The 16221-nt window shown below is 34.1% G+C and overlaps 1 long non-coding RNA gene across 1 annotated transcript in view; it reads left to right on the top strand.

Moving 5' to 3' along the window:
- Positions 1 to 16221, top strand: part of LOC141577512 (uncharacterized) — a 95974-nt gene that overhangs the window by 28053 nt on the left and 51700 nt on the right. The gene's annotated exons all lie outside the window — the stretch shown is intronic.

Below are 16221 nucleotides of genomic sequence, written 5' to 3' on the forward strand. Positions count from 1 at the left end.
TGGGTCTTCGCTACCCCAGTTTTCCCCATGTCTGTGTGAGGTCTAGTTCCTTTAATAAGTTCCTTATCCCATGTCTGTAACTTTGGGGGTCTTATTTGGATATAGAGCATTTTGCATATGGGAGAAATGTCAGTTTTGGCCAGGAAACAATTTCTCCCAAGCCTGGATGTGCAGCTCCTCTTAGTAAGAAAGAGAGGGCATTCTTGGACCTTGGCTGGCCTCGTGACCTACTTCAGTCAATAAAACGCAGAAGAAATGATGCTGTGCTTGTTTTGGACCAATCCCTTTATGGCATCTTCTACTCTGAATTCTTGGAGCCCTGAACCACTATGTAAGATATTTTTTGATAAAGAGAGACGCTCAACATTCCCCAGCCATTCCAATCAGCCCAGCAGCTATGGGAATGGAGTTACTTTGAGTTATTTGGAGGTATTTTGCTGGAGATTTCAGCACCAGCAAAGCCCCTGGTGGAATGCAGCTTCACGAGTGACCCTGGCCAGGTGCATCAGAAAAACAGGCTAGCTGACCCCAGCCAATCCACAGGATTGTTACTGTTTTAAGCCACCAACTTTGAGATAGTTTCTTATGCAGTAATTAACTGAAAGAGTTACAAATAAATGAAAGAACAAGGGAGCAAATGAATGATTAGAACAAAAGCCTCTGTAAATGGAAGTAGGGTGTGTTAACTAGGATGTCACTGGGTGTATTATCGCAAAGGTGTGTGATTCTTTTCTTCCACCTACTGCCTTTTGTGAAGCTTTACACCCATGATTGCCTATGGGCACTAAAGTGCTATGAAAAGGTTCTACATCTTTTTTTGTTGAGAGAAAAGTGAGGAAGGATAAAAAAGAGTGTTGTTGGCTAGCCCCCAAAAGCTTAGGTCAGAACAGCTTTCTCCCTTTCTATCTCTTTTCAGGGCAATATCATGCCCATTACTTTTTAAAAAACCCTTTATTTCTACCAAATGTTGAAGTTATTAAAAAAATGATATAGGGAAACCTAAAGCAATAAAGGAAATATATGGAAAGTAAAATTTTTATGTTGTGGGAGAAAAATGGTTCTAAGACAATAGCTAAAACAAATTCAAAGGATCTACTATATTAAACTTATCTAAACTATCAAAATGTCATTGAAGGACTTCATATCAGCATGTTGTGAAGAAACTAAATGAAAAGTGTGGAATAGAGGCAAAGTGATGGAGAAAATTTACTTCAGAATATAAGATCAGCTATAGCTTGGCTGAGGATTTTGCATTTGAAACTGGTTGTATGGTCTGTTAGTATCTCAGTGATTAGAGTATGTAAATGATAGAGATGAGGAAATAAGGAGGGAAATAGACTTTATAGATACTACTAAAAAAGCAATAATGAGGAATGATTTAACAAAATTCAGAGGTTTCAGATCATTTGAGAGTCTGAAACAGCAGATGGTAAATATAGTTCAATTCAGGCAAACATAAAAAAAAAAGATGCATAGCAATAGAGAACTACAAAAGAAGGCTATGGAAACACATTTCAATGGACTAATCACCCAGAATGCCAACCAGAAAATACTGGGAAACTTTTAAACATCAGCTTTGTGCAAAGAAACAGTCTTCCAAGATGCAGGCCAGAGTGAAAAAGTGCTTCAGGTTTTCAGTCTTAACTGTTGAGGGAGGGGCGGGGAAGTGGGGATGAGAAAAAAATACTTTGAAGTGGGAAAAGATAAAGATTACTTTAAGAAACATGGGATTCTTAGTCACAAACTTCAGGGGACTTAATTTTCTTCATGGAAATAAAAAGCATTTTTGTAGGTGTGTTAACTTATTTAATAGGGTACATTTTAGTACCTTATGCAAAAGGAGCGTCTGAAACTAGCCAGGAGAGCTCTTTTCCAAGTGGAAATGGATCTTATAGTTGGTAAACTACCAGTTGTTTACACCGAAGGTCTTGGTGATAGAGGAGGAGCCATATTCATTTATATGGCCAAACTGGCTGGAACATTTCAAGACATCTGTTTGTGGGTTCTGTATTTAGACAGACACTTCTCATAGAGAAAACTTAAGTGCAACTCTGAAGCCTTCACTACCTTCATGTTAAAAAAAAATTTCTCTTTAGGTTGTTCTCCCAGGTTTTACAATTTACTCAGGGACAACAGAATCAGTTCCTCTAACTACAGCGATTTCAATATGTTATTAGTTTGAAAATCACTTTTTTTCCCCTAATTACTCTAAACAAATACCTTGGAATAAAATTGAGCCAGCTTATGCTATCTTATCCTTCTTTAGAGAAAATTTTGACACTAGCTGGCATGCTAGTTGTGTGTTTCTGAATTAACCTGCATTTATATGTGTTGGTTTTGAACTGAACTCAAAGTTATCCTATCAGGAATGTCTAGAACCAAGACACTGAGATGGAAGATACGTAAAGACATTTCTTGGGAATATGAAAGATTTTAAGCCAGAAAAACTTTTAAACAAATGACTATAGGAAAATCTTTCCAGATGTCTAAAAATACAGTAGTCATCAATGTATGTTACAGTTGTTTAAAATGAACTCATGTCTAAAGTCCAGAGATGAATGCTGATGGTTTCTAAAGAACTCCTCTAAACTGATACTTCTTTTTAAAAATTTTTTTTGGTAAGAGATTAATTGCTACTAGAATTATTTTCAAGTTAAGAAGATAAGAGGATTGACTTTTTAAACTTCAAAATGAACTTCCCTGCTATGACTGACTATATTTTCCGATATGAAGAATTGTAAGTTTTCACAATGAAATCATAAACTTTTAGTGTACATTGACTCTCTGCTTTATGCCCCATCCATCTGCCACAGAGGTGTATTCTAGTTGGCATGCTGATAACAGCTAGCATGCACACCATGTGCAGTTTTAAACTTATTACTCAGGATAGAAACTGAAACAATAAGGATATGATTTAAAATTTATTCGTCTATTAAAAATAGAAATGATCAATAACAAGAAATCTAGTTTTTGATCTTTAAATAAGATATATTTGGGATTACAAAATAGAGATTATTTACTTAATTAAGAAAATAAAGTTAGCTTAAATTTTTTGGTGAATTTCTCTTTCCTTCAGTTGGCATACTGGCACAGGTAAACCTTGCTTTCCCCATTAAAAAGACTATGACCATGACTTCACTAAAGGCAGGATTCTCATCATTCATATTGTATCCTCTGTGCCCAGAACAGTCTTTGCAGATAGTAGGCTAGCAACCATCTGTAAAAGAAACATGAACCAAATTTAAGCTTAACCAATGGGTTCAAATAATGTTAAAAATTAAAGATACATAACCAAAAAATTAAATTCACTAAAATTTTTATTTCACTTAAAATTTTACATATATTTTACTTCTATGAGAGCAGAGAGAGGGTCATGTATTCAGAAGATGTTAGGCAGCCACATTTTTTAAAAAGATAAAGAGTCACCAAAATTGGTAGAATAGCAGAAAGATGTATTTAGAAGCAGACTTAAAATATGACAGTTCATGACATACTATTTATTAAGGGACACACTTCACATATGGGAGCTGACTTTTTGCTCTAGCATGACTTGCCTTGTACCTCCTTTATACAGAACAAACAAAAATGCTTTGGTACTTGACACTGTGGCAGGGTTTCTGAATTTGAGTCTCTAATGTAGTAATAAAAAGACTTTTAGTAGTTTTCTACTGCATAAATAACCATTTCAATATTGATATACGCTAAATGTAAACTTGGCATCGACAGTGCATTACATTTCTGAAAACTTGTTCTTTATTTTGTTGTTGATTCTTTAATTTTGTTGTTGATTCTTTAATTTTGTTGTTGTTGTTGTTCCCCATTTGATCATACCCCCAGCAACCATTGAATACTTTCATCATGGACCACAATCCTCATGCTCTCTTTGCCTGATGGTAGAAACATCTAGCTGCCCAACAAAATATTCTTTCCTGTTCTTACTTAGTAAATCTGTTGCCGGGCACATGCCTGCCCAGCTACAGACCGTATTTCTCAGACTCCTTTACAGCTAGATAAGTCCTTTGGCTATGTTTCCACTAATGCGATGTGACCACAAGTGAAAGTGACACTTCCAGCTATGGGTCTTAAAGTACTGGGCATGTGAATTCTTTATACTTTTCCTTTCCCATGAGCTGCAGCATGATCTTCCTGGATTAAATGATGATCATAAAGATAAGAATAACAATTTAAGTAACAGTAGATTCACAATGTATGGAACTTAAGTCTCTGAATGACTTTGTAGGGCACAGCTGCCTGGTTATCTGGACTGCTTACTTGAATCTGTTACAGAAGAGAACATTAAGTTTGTACTTTTAAGGTTCTATATTTTGGAGGATTTTTATTACAGAGATTACCTACAAAGGTTGTAATCTCCCTAGTCCAGAATGAAACTGAACTATAAAATTCATTATTTTAGATGCTGACACTTCACTGTTGAAAATAAAAATCAGTGCATCTAGTTTTATCTTCTGAGAGGTGCATCATATTATGGGTGATATATTCACCTTTATCTTCACTTGGTTTAGTATTAGATGCTATGTGAATCAGGTATGCAGATTTCATAATTGCTGGCAGAGGGAGTTATCATCCAAAATGGATTCAAACAAGGATTCTTGTTCAGCATAAGCACAGGTTTTATATTATTATTTTTAATTGAGGTGTAGTTGATTTACAATATTGTGTTAGTTTCAGGTATACAGCATAGTGATTTGGTTTTTGTTTTTTAGGTTTTTTTTTTTTTTTGTAAATTTTATTCCATTATAGTGTATTATAAGGTGTTGGGTATAATTCTCTGTGCTATGCAGTAAATCCTTGTTGCTTATCTATTTTCTGTATAGTAGTTTGTATCTGTTAATCCCATACTCCTAATTTGTCCCTCTCCTCTACCTTGACCCATTTGGTAACCATAAATTTGTCTTCTATGTCTGTCTGTTTCTGTTTTGTATATAGATTCATGTATTATTTTTCAGATTCCACACTTTCAATATTATTTTTAATGCAAAATTGAGGTGCCATTAAGCATAGTTTTGTGTGGTTTGACAGCTACCATTAAGATGTAATTGTCTTTACCTAATAAATCTCATTGATTGTTGTGACTTTGCTTTTAACTAGATATACAAAAATGGGCTGAAATGGTTGAATAATAAAAAGTTGAAGAGGTCTAATGTTTGGATGAATAATCTATTAGACATAACACAATTAAATAACATAGAAAGTAACAGCAAAAAGAAGAAACCTGTGGTCCCTCTTGATCAATGCGTATTAGCAAATGTTGAAAACAATACTAGAAATACATAAACTGTTTTTCTGCAAGAACTTCCAAAAATCTGAACCTTAGCAATTCTGAGCATAAACCTATTAAAATATCACAAGAAATGTAATCAGTATCTTGTAGAAACTAGTAAGGACAATTTCACTGCTGAGTAGAATATTTGTGACCTGGAAAACAATTTAAGGATTAAAAAAAAAATGACTCTGAACAATTCTTTTAATAAGTTCAGGTAAATTGGAAATCAAGTATGCAGTATGGCTCTTACTTTACTTCTATATCCTGCCTGCAATGCATGAAAAAATCAAATGATATTTGCAGTAATACAATGTGAACCAATCTATGAAATTTAATGTCCCAAAAAAGACTCAGCATGCCTGAACAAGAATACAATGAAGAAAAAGTTACTATAATTATGAAACTTATGGCCATTAAGTTATTTATGTTGTATATATTTACTGCATCTTTTTGTAAACCTTTAAATAAGCAATCTAAGAAAATAATTTTCTGGGAAATGACTGAGATAACCAGAGATAAGAAATTCAAATGAATTATTTGGCAGCCACTGTGTAGTAACATTAGATTCAATTCTACTGTTGAAATTGCCTCAGTATTGTATGCAGTTACAAAACACTTTTTCAAATGATCAACATCTATTTCTAAAAGTGTAGTTATGGATAATATGCATAGTTACAAATCATCATGGACTTCCTTTAAGAATCAATCCAAGGAGAAGTATTCAGACAAATAGATACCTTTTAATAACTCAAGCTCCAGCTGTGAACTTCAAGGCAATCATAAGAGATAAACATAAAGAGTCCAGGCATAATACAAAATAAATAAGTCCTATAAAACTGGAAATTTGCAGAGTTCTAAATCCTTAGGAATCCACAGGATGTCCACAAATGCATTTAGAGGGCAAGACTTTCAAAGCTAACATAAAATCTGACTCATTATCTTCTTGTAATTTAGTATTTCCTCATAAGAATTCTAAATAGAGGGTAGCTAGAATAGCTGAATTAATCTAAACTTCTTTTCCATCAAGTTCATTACAAGCGCCCTTGGCTCTGTTCTCATCTCCTTCATCCCTGCACATCTCTCCTGCATGACTTCAAAGAGAACTCACCACACAGGAGATAGAAAAGGGAGGCAAGAGGATGAGAACAGGGCCACCTCTGTTAAAAGAGAGGCTTAATTAAGTACATATTTGAAGAGTGCCTTTGACATGAAAAAGCAGTAAGAAAATTCAGTACTGTTAACACTGAGCGAGAAGTGCTTGGTCCTGGGAGCAAAGCCTTATAGAGATTAAGAAAAAAGTTTATATTCTCCTCCTTCAGGCAAGCAGTTTTCAGTGGGGTTCTTTATTGATCTGTCATCCTAGGAGAGTCTGTAAATCTAGCATCTGCATATTGATTGCTGGTTTGTGTGGAGAAAGAGGAAACAGAGAGCAAAAGATACATCTTTCTTAAATCTGAATAAAACTGCAGCATGCGTGCTTTTAATGTGCATTCATTTCTTTGCAAAAGAACTTACAATACATGTAAAATTGGAAGAACAGTTTGTATAATAAGAAGACTTTTATTTTCATTTATTACTTAACAGAAATTTAACTGGCATGTTTTATTATCAAAATTACCAATATTAATGTAACAACATATGAAAATTGGAAGTTTCAACTGAGGCACTGTGATTCCACAGATAAAATTCTAAAGTATTTTCTAACTGCCAGATCCAAATGCATATAACCAAAGAAAAATAACTAGGTAGAAGGCTCTAATACCCATAACAAAAAGACTGAGAAAGAAAGTAGAATAAGTAGAGAATATATGGCCCCAGAGTTCCTTCAGAGAGCTGGCACTGGACTCTAAGTCCTGTCATCCGTCCCAAAGGTGTGGAGTGGGAGTCATCCCTCTTCTGCCTGGAACCTAGAAAAAGGGGCTTCACTGGGAGCATTTGAGGGGCCTGGGATACGTTCTCATAATTTTGGGGGCTCTCTGGTCTGCTATCTGACAAATGGCCTGACATTCTTCAGGGCAAGGTCATGACTCTCTGAGGTAGCAGAATCAAGAGAAAAAGAAGGTTCACTTGTGAAATAACTGTATTTTCACTAGTGGGATGGCAAAAAAACTCACAAGCTTTCCTGTGGCCCAGATGTTGATGAAAAGAGTGGGAATGCCATCCTGGAGCCATTTAAAATTCTGTTTAGCAGGACTTCCAGGATATACAACAGGATTCTAACTGATAGTCTACATGTGAAGATATCTGAGGGATTAAAGTGAGAGAGAAGCAGGTATCTGAAGGAAAGGCACAGAACAAGAAGTTAACAGGTGTTGTAGTCAGAGAAGTCTAGCCTCCAAAAAGTCCTCAAAAGCTTTAACCATCTGCCAGTCCAAGTTCCTGCACTGCCATCTTGTCCAAGTAACAACTTCCCTACCTCCACTCCTTTTAATTTAGGAGTGGTATTTACAGAAGCAGGTGAGTATGAGAGATGAGTGAGACAGAAAGACCCATCCCCTGTACCCTCTACCCCTAAATGGCCAGACTACAGCCAGGCCCTGGCTCAAAAAGGGAGAAGATAGAATGGTAAAATAAACTCAAAGTTTTGATTATGGGGGACTGAACCATGTAATTTCTGAAACAAGACTGTGTTTGGGACATGAACTGATTGTAGAAGCTCCAGTTACCCCAAACTGACATATGGATCATGAGATCTTCAAATGTTTCATCTAGTAAGTATCAGGTGAAAACTCCTCTCAATAGGAAAGAAAAAATAAAGTGGGATGCAAAAATAAGGTTTCAGTTTCAGTTTTCCACATGTGTTGTACTTATTAAATAGCAACCATAAGTCTAAAATTAATCTTTTTTCAGAGAAACTACAGTTAAGGAGCAACTGATTAAAAATAGGATGTATCTGCTATTTTGCTATGTAATAAAATTAATCACCATTGGACACAACCTTGTTTTTCTTTAAAGTTAAAGTGCAAATTTAAAACTCAAAAGGAGAAGAGTTGAATAAAAAAATCAACAATGCCTTCTGCCTTATCCTAAAAGATATTAAACCCCAAATTCACCTATTTATAATTGTATGTATGAGACCAGTTATTCAATGTCATACCAATCTTTTAAAGACAAATCATGGCATATACATAGAAACTATTTTAAGATTTCCTCAACTTGTTAGAAATATGGAACTATATATTAGACAAATGTAAATTGTGGAGACCTGGCAGTCAGACTCTAATGATTCAAGAAGAATATATACATACAACTATTGTATAGAGGGTTGACTAGATGCCCACTTAAAAAAAACTTTCAATGTGTCTATCTGAGCTTTCAATGTGAAGGAGACATTGATTCATGGAAATCTAAAAACTTACTAGTTCAGCCATGTGGTTTTGGTTGTGAATGCTTAAGTAAACTGAAATTTCTCTGCCATGATCTGTTAAAGATTGAATTTTTTATGACTTGAATAGATTTCATTTATTGGAATCAATTTAGACAACAGCACTTTGGTTCTATTAGTTAGCTGCCTTGACCCAGTAGAAAACTGAGTTTCTATCCTCTAATTTAGAGAGCAAAGCCTAGAACAAAAGAGGATACTATTGCAATAACAGTGAAAAGATAAGACTTGAGCTTCAAAGAACAGTTGCAAAATGTGGTTCTGAGCAATCTTCAGTTAGTGAATAAAGTCTCTGCAAATATTTATGAAACTTATATTGTTTTCTTCTTTTTGAAGTTATTTTAAGGATTGCTCTAGAGCTTAGAGAAATGACTGACAGACAAAACAGTTATGCATCTGTCAGTTTCTATTCACACTGTCTAGACCAGACCTTAATCTTTCAACTGGATTTTGACAATACCACCTTTTCCCTCGCATCACTTACTTCGGTATTGCTGTCCTCTCACGGACCCACCACTATATTGACAGATTTTTTTTTTTAATGGCACTCTGTTAAAATTTCTCTTTTGTTTAAAATAAATTATTGGTCTCCTATTTCCTAAAGGAGTGTTTCTCAGCAATTTTTTTCCGCCTTAGCACACAAGATATATGATATTCATACGAGGAACAAACCAGCTCGGGCGCACCTAGCTTCAGTCTCATTAGTTGTTTGCTCTGCTTTTTTCTTCTTTTTTTCTACTCACTCAAAAAAACATATTGAAATGCAAGGGACTACAAGGGATGGCAAAGGGATAAGCTTCTTTTTCTAGAAATAATGGTTTATAACTTCAATTTATTGTGGTACTTATCAAATTACTTACATAATAATGTAATGACACTACAATTAAAAATCCTTTGGACTATAGGATAAATCCAGACTATTCATGTGGGTATCCATAGCTCGAGTCAAATATTTTCTCCTTCTTCCTCAGTCATATCTGTCTCAGACAGGGAAAAAATACAAATTATACAGGAGGGGAGAATTTTCTGCGAGGGAGGAACACATAAGGACAGTAGAGGCTAGAAAACAACAGACCAACTTTTGAACTTCACAGTTTGCCTGAGACTAGTCTTGAATCCATGAATTTTCTCATGCATTTTTAAGACTATCTTAACTAGGCATTGCTATATTATTGGCAGCCCTTGAGTTTATAACTCTTACGAAATTACAGAACGTAAATTATGGATCTAGGACATATTAAGTTGCTAAACTGTTAGTAATTAGAGATTAGAGCCTCATAATTTAAATTTCATAGTCCTACATTTTTTACTAACATGATTTGAACTTTTAGAATGGCAGAAATTCACAATCAAATAACTATATTCTAGTTATAAATATTACATTTGATTGCCTTATATATTTTTAATAAAAATATTAAGAATTCTATACCTATGGGATTTACAAAAATAAGATTAATTATTGTATCTCAAGTAGAGTAATTCATCAGATCAGATAGTTTGTGAGTTACTGTTGCTAAGGTCATTTATCTTTTAACATTCTGTTCTAACCTGAATGAGTGAAATTTTCCATTTTGACAGCAAAACAATTTTCTTAGCTAAGGATACACTAAAACTAGGAAACTCCATGTGCAAATTTCTAAGTTACAATTTTTAAAAAGCTCACATTCCTAAATTCCACATACATCTTTTTGATACAGGTTTTCCTTTCTAGGTTTAATTTTCTTTCTAAGACCTCATTTGACAATTACATGTCTCTTTGAGTCTATATTTCTATAAAGTTTTCTACCTTCCTAACTAAATTATGGTTTCTTTAGAGAAAAGAGTGTGTATTCTGTCTCTTTGTGTTCCAAATTTATAGCAGAGTGCTTTGAGGATATCAAGGCAAATTTAGTTTGGGGAAAATTAATTTTGAGAGGAAAATTTAAGAGTTTTTTTTTCAAAGTAACTCAACATCATTATCAACAAATGTTTGGTTGCAACACTATTCTAGATGTGGAATATGTTTTGTGGCACTTGCCCTCAAAGCATTTGCAATCTATTTACAGAAGCAGGCTGCATACTCACGGCTCATTCATAAAAGAGCTAAATAAGAGGCATAGACATTAATTGTTGGTGCAGTTTTGAAAATTATTTCTGGTGTTATCAGGGAAATTTTGAGGTATCTGAGTGGAATTAAATGATATTTTATATGATTTTAATACATATACAAGTAAAGTTTTTTTTTTTATTTTATTTTACAAAAAGAATATCACCGCACTTATGTGCAAGGCAAGGGGACATTCTGAACTTTGTAATCCTCTGAGGGAGGGCTTCCTTTGGCATCTGTACATGTGAACATATCATTAACATTGTTTTGAGAATTAGATGCTTGTTTTTTTTCATTGCACAGCCACGCTTTCTAATAAGAAATCGTGCACATTTTGTAATGTAAGGTTTTATATTTACAAAGGATTCAAATGAAGGACATGCAAATACTGCCATCAAATTTACTGCTACCCTTGCTTTGGCAGTGGAGAAGCCCAAAGGCCAGCAATTGAAGAAAAAACAAAAAGTGGTAAAGCCATTATTTATAAAAGTTAGTGAAAAATTAATTATTTCTATGACAATGTGCAATATTTCAGTAGTCTTGCACTGTCATGGCTAAGCCTTGTGCGACAAAAACAAAAGCCTCTGATTTCCAAATATGGTTTCATTAAATCCCAAAGGAAACTAAAGTTCTGAGAGCTCTCACCCAAAAGATTATTATCATTTGGACACCAGCCCCAGTTTATTTGACTTCAAAGCACATATTCTTTCCACCTCAGTATATTAAAATTGACCTGACCATTTGTGCATACATGAACATGTACACACACACACACACACACACACAGAGGCTTAGTTTTCTTTCAGGTTTGGGGAACATTTTAGTCACAAGAGATTTCTCTTAGTTGATCAACACAATGTTAAAAATTACATTATGAAGATTCTTGTCTTAATTTTCCTGTTGCATCTTTGCATTTCTACTTTCATAAATGTTATTTATTTATTCATTCACTCAGTCATTCATACATTCTGCTAGGTGCTGCTAATGATTAAGAAAGTCTCTGTTATAGGGACTTACTAGCCAATTAGGAAAAAATAAATATATATACACAAATATATGCCACAGGTAATTAAGAGGAAGGAATTCTCTAGGTTCAGTGAAAAAATAATGGAGGAGAGTGCAGTAATTATATCGTGAGTTATATTAAACTGGAGCCTCAGGTTTATAACATCTATTTTGTATGTTTGCCATAGAGATAAGATGTCTTATTACAATATCCTTTTCATAAGCACAGTATACAAAGGTCTTGGATGGTGTCCAGCATTGACCTATCAAAGGATGAATTTAGTTCTTTCTCTTGTGACTTTCTTTAGCCTATATATACTTCTGTCATAGGACTTAGAACATTTTGGTCTTTATTATTTATCTGTTTAAAAGTTCTAACGTAACTAAACTAGTACCTCCTAAGGGCAGTGTCTTTGATTGTATAGCTAAAGCCTTTCACAGAATCAGGCTTATATAAGGAATCTAACGAATATTTGTGTAGAAAATGAAACAAATATGCAGCACATGACAGTTTATAAATCTTTTCATAAAACACACAGATATATGTGTACATAAATATGTATGTATGTATACATATATACACATGTGTATGTATATAAGTATATATATATAAAAATACAAATTTATTATTACTATCTTAATGTGAGAGAGAAAAGTATAAAATTAAGCAAAATTTAATCTCTATTACTGATTTTTTTTATCCTAACAGTGACAATTGTAAGTTAGAGCAACTAATGTATTTATTTTTTGTGTTAAGAAATGATTATCAGAGAGATTGCTGCTAGGGCAAATTCAGGTGTAAACCAGAACCAGTGCACAGGTAACTGATTCCTAAATCAATGTTCTTCCATTTTACTGTACTAGTAAATGCACTAACGTAGGAAATAAGAGTAATAACTCCTATTTGTTCCTTTCACCCAAGGTTCTCAGCATGCCTTGCTAATTGTATCCACAATCAGAGAAAAGAAATCTCTTATACCTTCAGGATTTTGTCTAATTCATTCTGAAGCCAGTGGCTGAGCCCCAAATATAGCCCTTCTTTTATTTTGATCAAAAGATCGTATTGGCTATGCCAACCTATTAGTGTCTAGAGAAGCTGTGAGTTAAATTTCTGTGCTTCAAAGGATAAAAAGCATTATTTCTGTTTTGAGATGGTATCTAAAAAAAAAAAAAAGATTCTGTATGTAGGAGGTTCATTCAGCACACACTTCTAGCATACTTTTAAATCCATCTTAAAATAGAAGTCTGTCTAGTTCCTCTGGATCTCTTATAAATTGCTGATGTCAATGCTAAGAATGTATTATTTAGTTGTAATTTTTAAAAAACAGTACAGTTTTAAAGTTAAGACTTAGTATTACACAGGACCTCATTTGGATTAATGCAGTGTTGATGTTTAAGTGCTGATATCTTCCATCCTCATGCTAGCCTTGGCAAGTCATATTTATAAAAGATGCTTGACATACTACAGCCATTCTTTAATTTAGTGATAATTGTAATCAAGCACTTACAGATGATATTTCTGGCAATACGTGTATATGATAAGGTTAAGTAGTAATGGATCTGATTAGAAATAACAATGATAACTCTAAGGTTATGGTAAAAGATTTACATACTTGAAAGTTTGGATTAAACATTCTGTGACATGTTTATATTTAAATAAATTAAAAATCTTGCCCTTTGAGTCTTTTACTCAAATCCTCTATTATATCTATATTCATTCAACTTACGCTTCCTTATTATATAGTAGTACGGTATAGGTGGATTTAAGACTGATTTCTCTGTTTTAGAAATTATCATTAATGATCAAACACTTGATTAGATTGCCAAGTAGTCTAACTTGGTTATAATGGCAAAAATAATAAGGTTGTTATTTTCTGGTTCAAGTATTGACACTATTACATTGTCTCAACTATTAAACTGTAATACTCTTAGGGAGTCTTCTGTTGGTAATTTGGGATTTACTGATTGATCTTAAACACCTGGTAACTTTCAGAGCTGATTGCCCCCATGATGCAATCTTTTCTATCAAGAACATACATCGCAACACCAGTCCCTCCCTCGCAGTGTTTTTTCAATGTGAGCACATGCAGTTAATCAATTAAAAATTCATAATTATTGAGTACCTTAAATATAATAAGGGCATTGTGTTAATTGTGAGAATACAAAAAATAAACATCATATGCCATGTTCTCAAGGAACTTATTATCAGTTGTGACAGAACATTTTAAATTCAACTATTGTATAAAAAGCTTATGGAAAAAATTAGGGGCCATGTAAATAGAAGAATAGGAATATATTAAAAAATACTGGATGTAAGATTGACAGTCAGTACACTGTATTGGTTTTGAATATTTCCCTTTTAGTCAGTCTGTATCAATTTAAATCTCACCTCAATCAGATAGGAGTTAAGTGACTTTGGGCAAGTTACTTGAATTTTCTATCAGGTATTTATTATATGATATGTCTTCAGAGTGATATAACTTGTGGTAATAATAGTGTATATGTACTTCAACTTATTGTCAGAATTAAATAAATTAATATATATAATAGTGCCTGGCACATAGAAATGCTTTATAAGTATCAGGTATTATTATTAGTAGCATTATACTGAAGGATAAATAAGATAATAATGTATATGAAGTGCTTAGGAGAGTGCCTGTTTCACACTAATGCATTGAAAATGTTGATTTATTATCATCATTATTATATGTGCTTGGTTGCTAAGTTCTCTTTTGAAGAAAATAAAACCAAACCATACCAAACTAAACAAAAAATACATGCACAAGGTAAGAACTCATATATCCCTACAACTCACATCTAATTGTTAAAGAGAAACCATGTTTTGTTGTGATTTTGTTTAAGGAAAAGATTTTGAAAGTTATCTGGAAACGGGAATGGTCTATGATATTAATACTTGAATAAATCACACAGAGAGACACACAAAACAAGAATGAATGAAAAACACCACACCTGGTGTCACTTCTGTGTTCTGACTGTGAAAAAGGCCAAATACCAATATTAAACCTCAGTCAGTTGCCAAATGCTGTCAAAATAACTGAATTTCTTGCAGTAGGATGAGTGCATATGTATATATACACACATTCACTAAAGCTTCCTCTACCTACTAAAATAGCAAACCAAAATAAACTCATCCCTAGTAAGACTGCCTGTATTTCTGCCTCCACAAAGGACTTCAAAGATATATTCTTGTTAACTTGCCAATCTGGCTTGCACAGAGGTAAATGAATTTTGGAAAATGACAGTGGATTATCATAAACACATCCACTGGCAATTCTAATTTCAGTTGCTCTTCTAGATGTGTTTTCTTTACTAGAGTGAAACAGTAGAGTATCTGGCAACTGGTATGCAACCATGGACTTAGTGAACACCTTATTCTCTATACCTGATGGTAAAGACAACCAGAAGTGGCTTAATTTCATCTGGAAGATAGCAATACCCCTGTACTTCCTAATTTCAGGACGATGTCAACTTTCCAGGTTTTCTGTCATAAACTAATCTGCATGGGCTTGGTTTGTCCTGCTATTTCTGACAACATCATGCTGATCTGCTACCTTTATGATATATTTATTGGATTTGCTGAGCAGGATCTAATAAACAATCAATATGCAGGTAAGTCACATGTATCCCAGAGGATGGAAAATGAATCCATTAGAAATTTAGGAGATGGGAACACAGTTGTGAGGGAAGTACTTCACACTGCAGTTGCTAGGGGAGGAGTAGGTCAGGGCAGACATTGTGCAACATATGCATTTAATCTAGACCTTAAAGAATAGATGGGGCTTTTGTAGTTAGAGCTAGGGAAAGGAGGACATTTTAGGTGGAGAGAAAAATGTGGGAAGAAAAACATGGAAGTTAGAAGGTGGAACAGCACAAAAGCTGTTTTAGAAATGGGGAATAGTAACTGGAAAACAAAAAGTAAGTAGAAATGAAGCTGGAAAGACAAGCTGGGGCTTGAATTGCCAAGGTAGGGAATTTGAAGTTTATTTTTGATTCTAAGGTTTATATTTGAACTAGAGGAAATGTTCCAATAGGCCTATTAATCTGCAAGAGGAGGCAGGAACCAATGGGAGGGGTGATTGTGGCATACACTCTTATCTTTTCCCCTTCTCCCCAGTCCCCTGACCGCACGAGTCTGTTAGGTTGAATAGTATTGACCCCAAGGTGAGAGCTGTGCCTTTAATTGAACACTTGCAAAACTATGATATGCTTCTTTACCTAAACTTTAAAAACCCTAAATAGCTGGGAAAAGATAAAATTCCAAATCCACTTACATGGATGGTAATGTCCACTACCGTGGCAGTTGATTCACCTTTTAGTTTTTTACTCACTAAGTAACCGATCCCTTAGCAAGAGAATAGATTGCGAATTATCAGTTGGATATCTAACTTAGAAATGGTCTGGAAGAGGGAAATTATTGATGTTTGCACTTTAGTGGGCTAAATT

The sequence above is a fragment of the Camelus bactrianus genome, chromosome 1 (genome assembly GCF_048773025.1).
Source record: "Camelus bactrianus isolate YW-2024 breed Bactrian camel chromosome 1, ASM4877302v1, whole genome shotgun sequence".
In the NCBI taxonomy this organism is placed as follows: Eukaryota; Metazoa; Chordata; class Mammalia; order Artiodactyla; family Camelidae; genus Camelus; species Camelus bactrianus.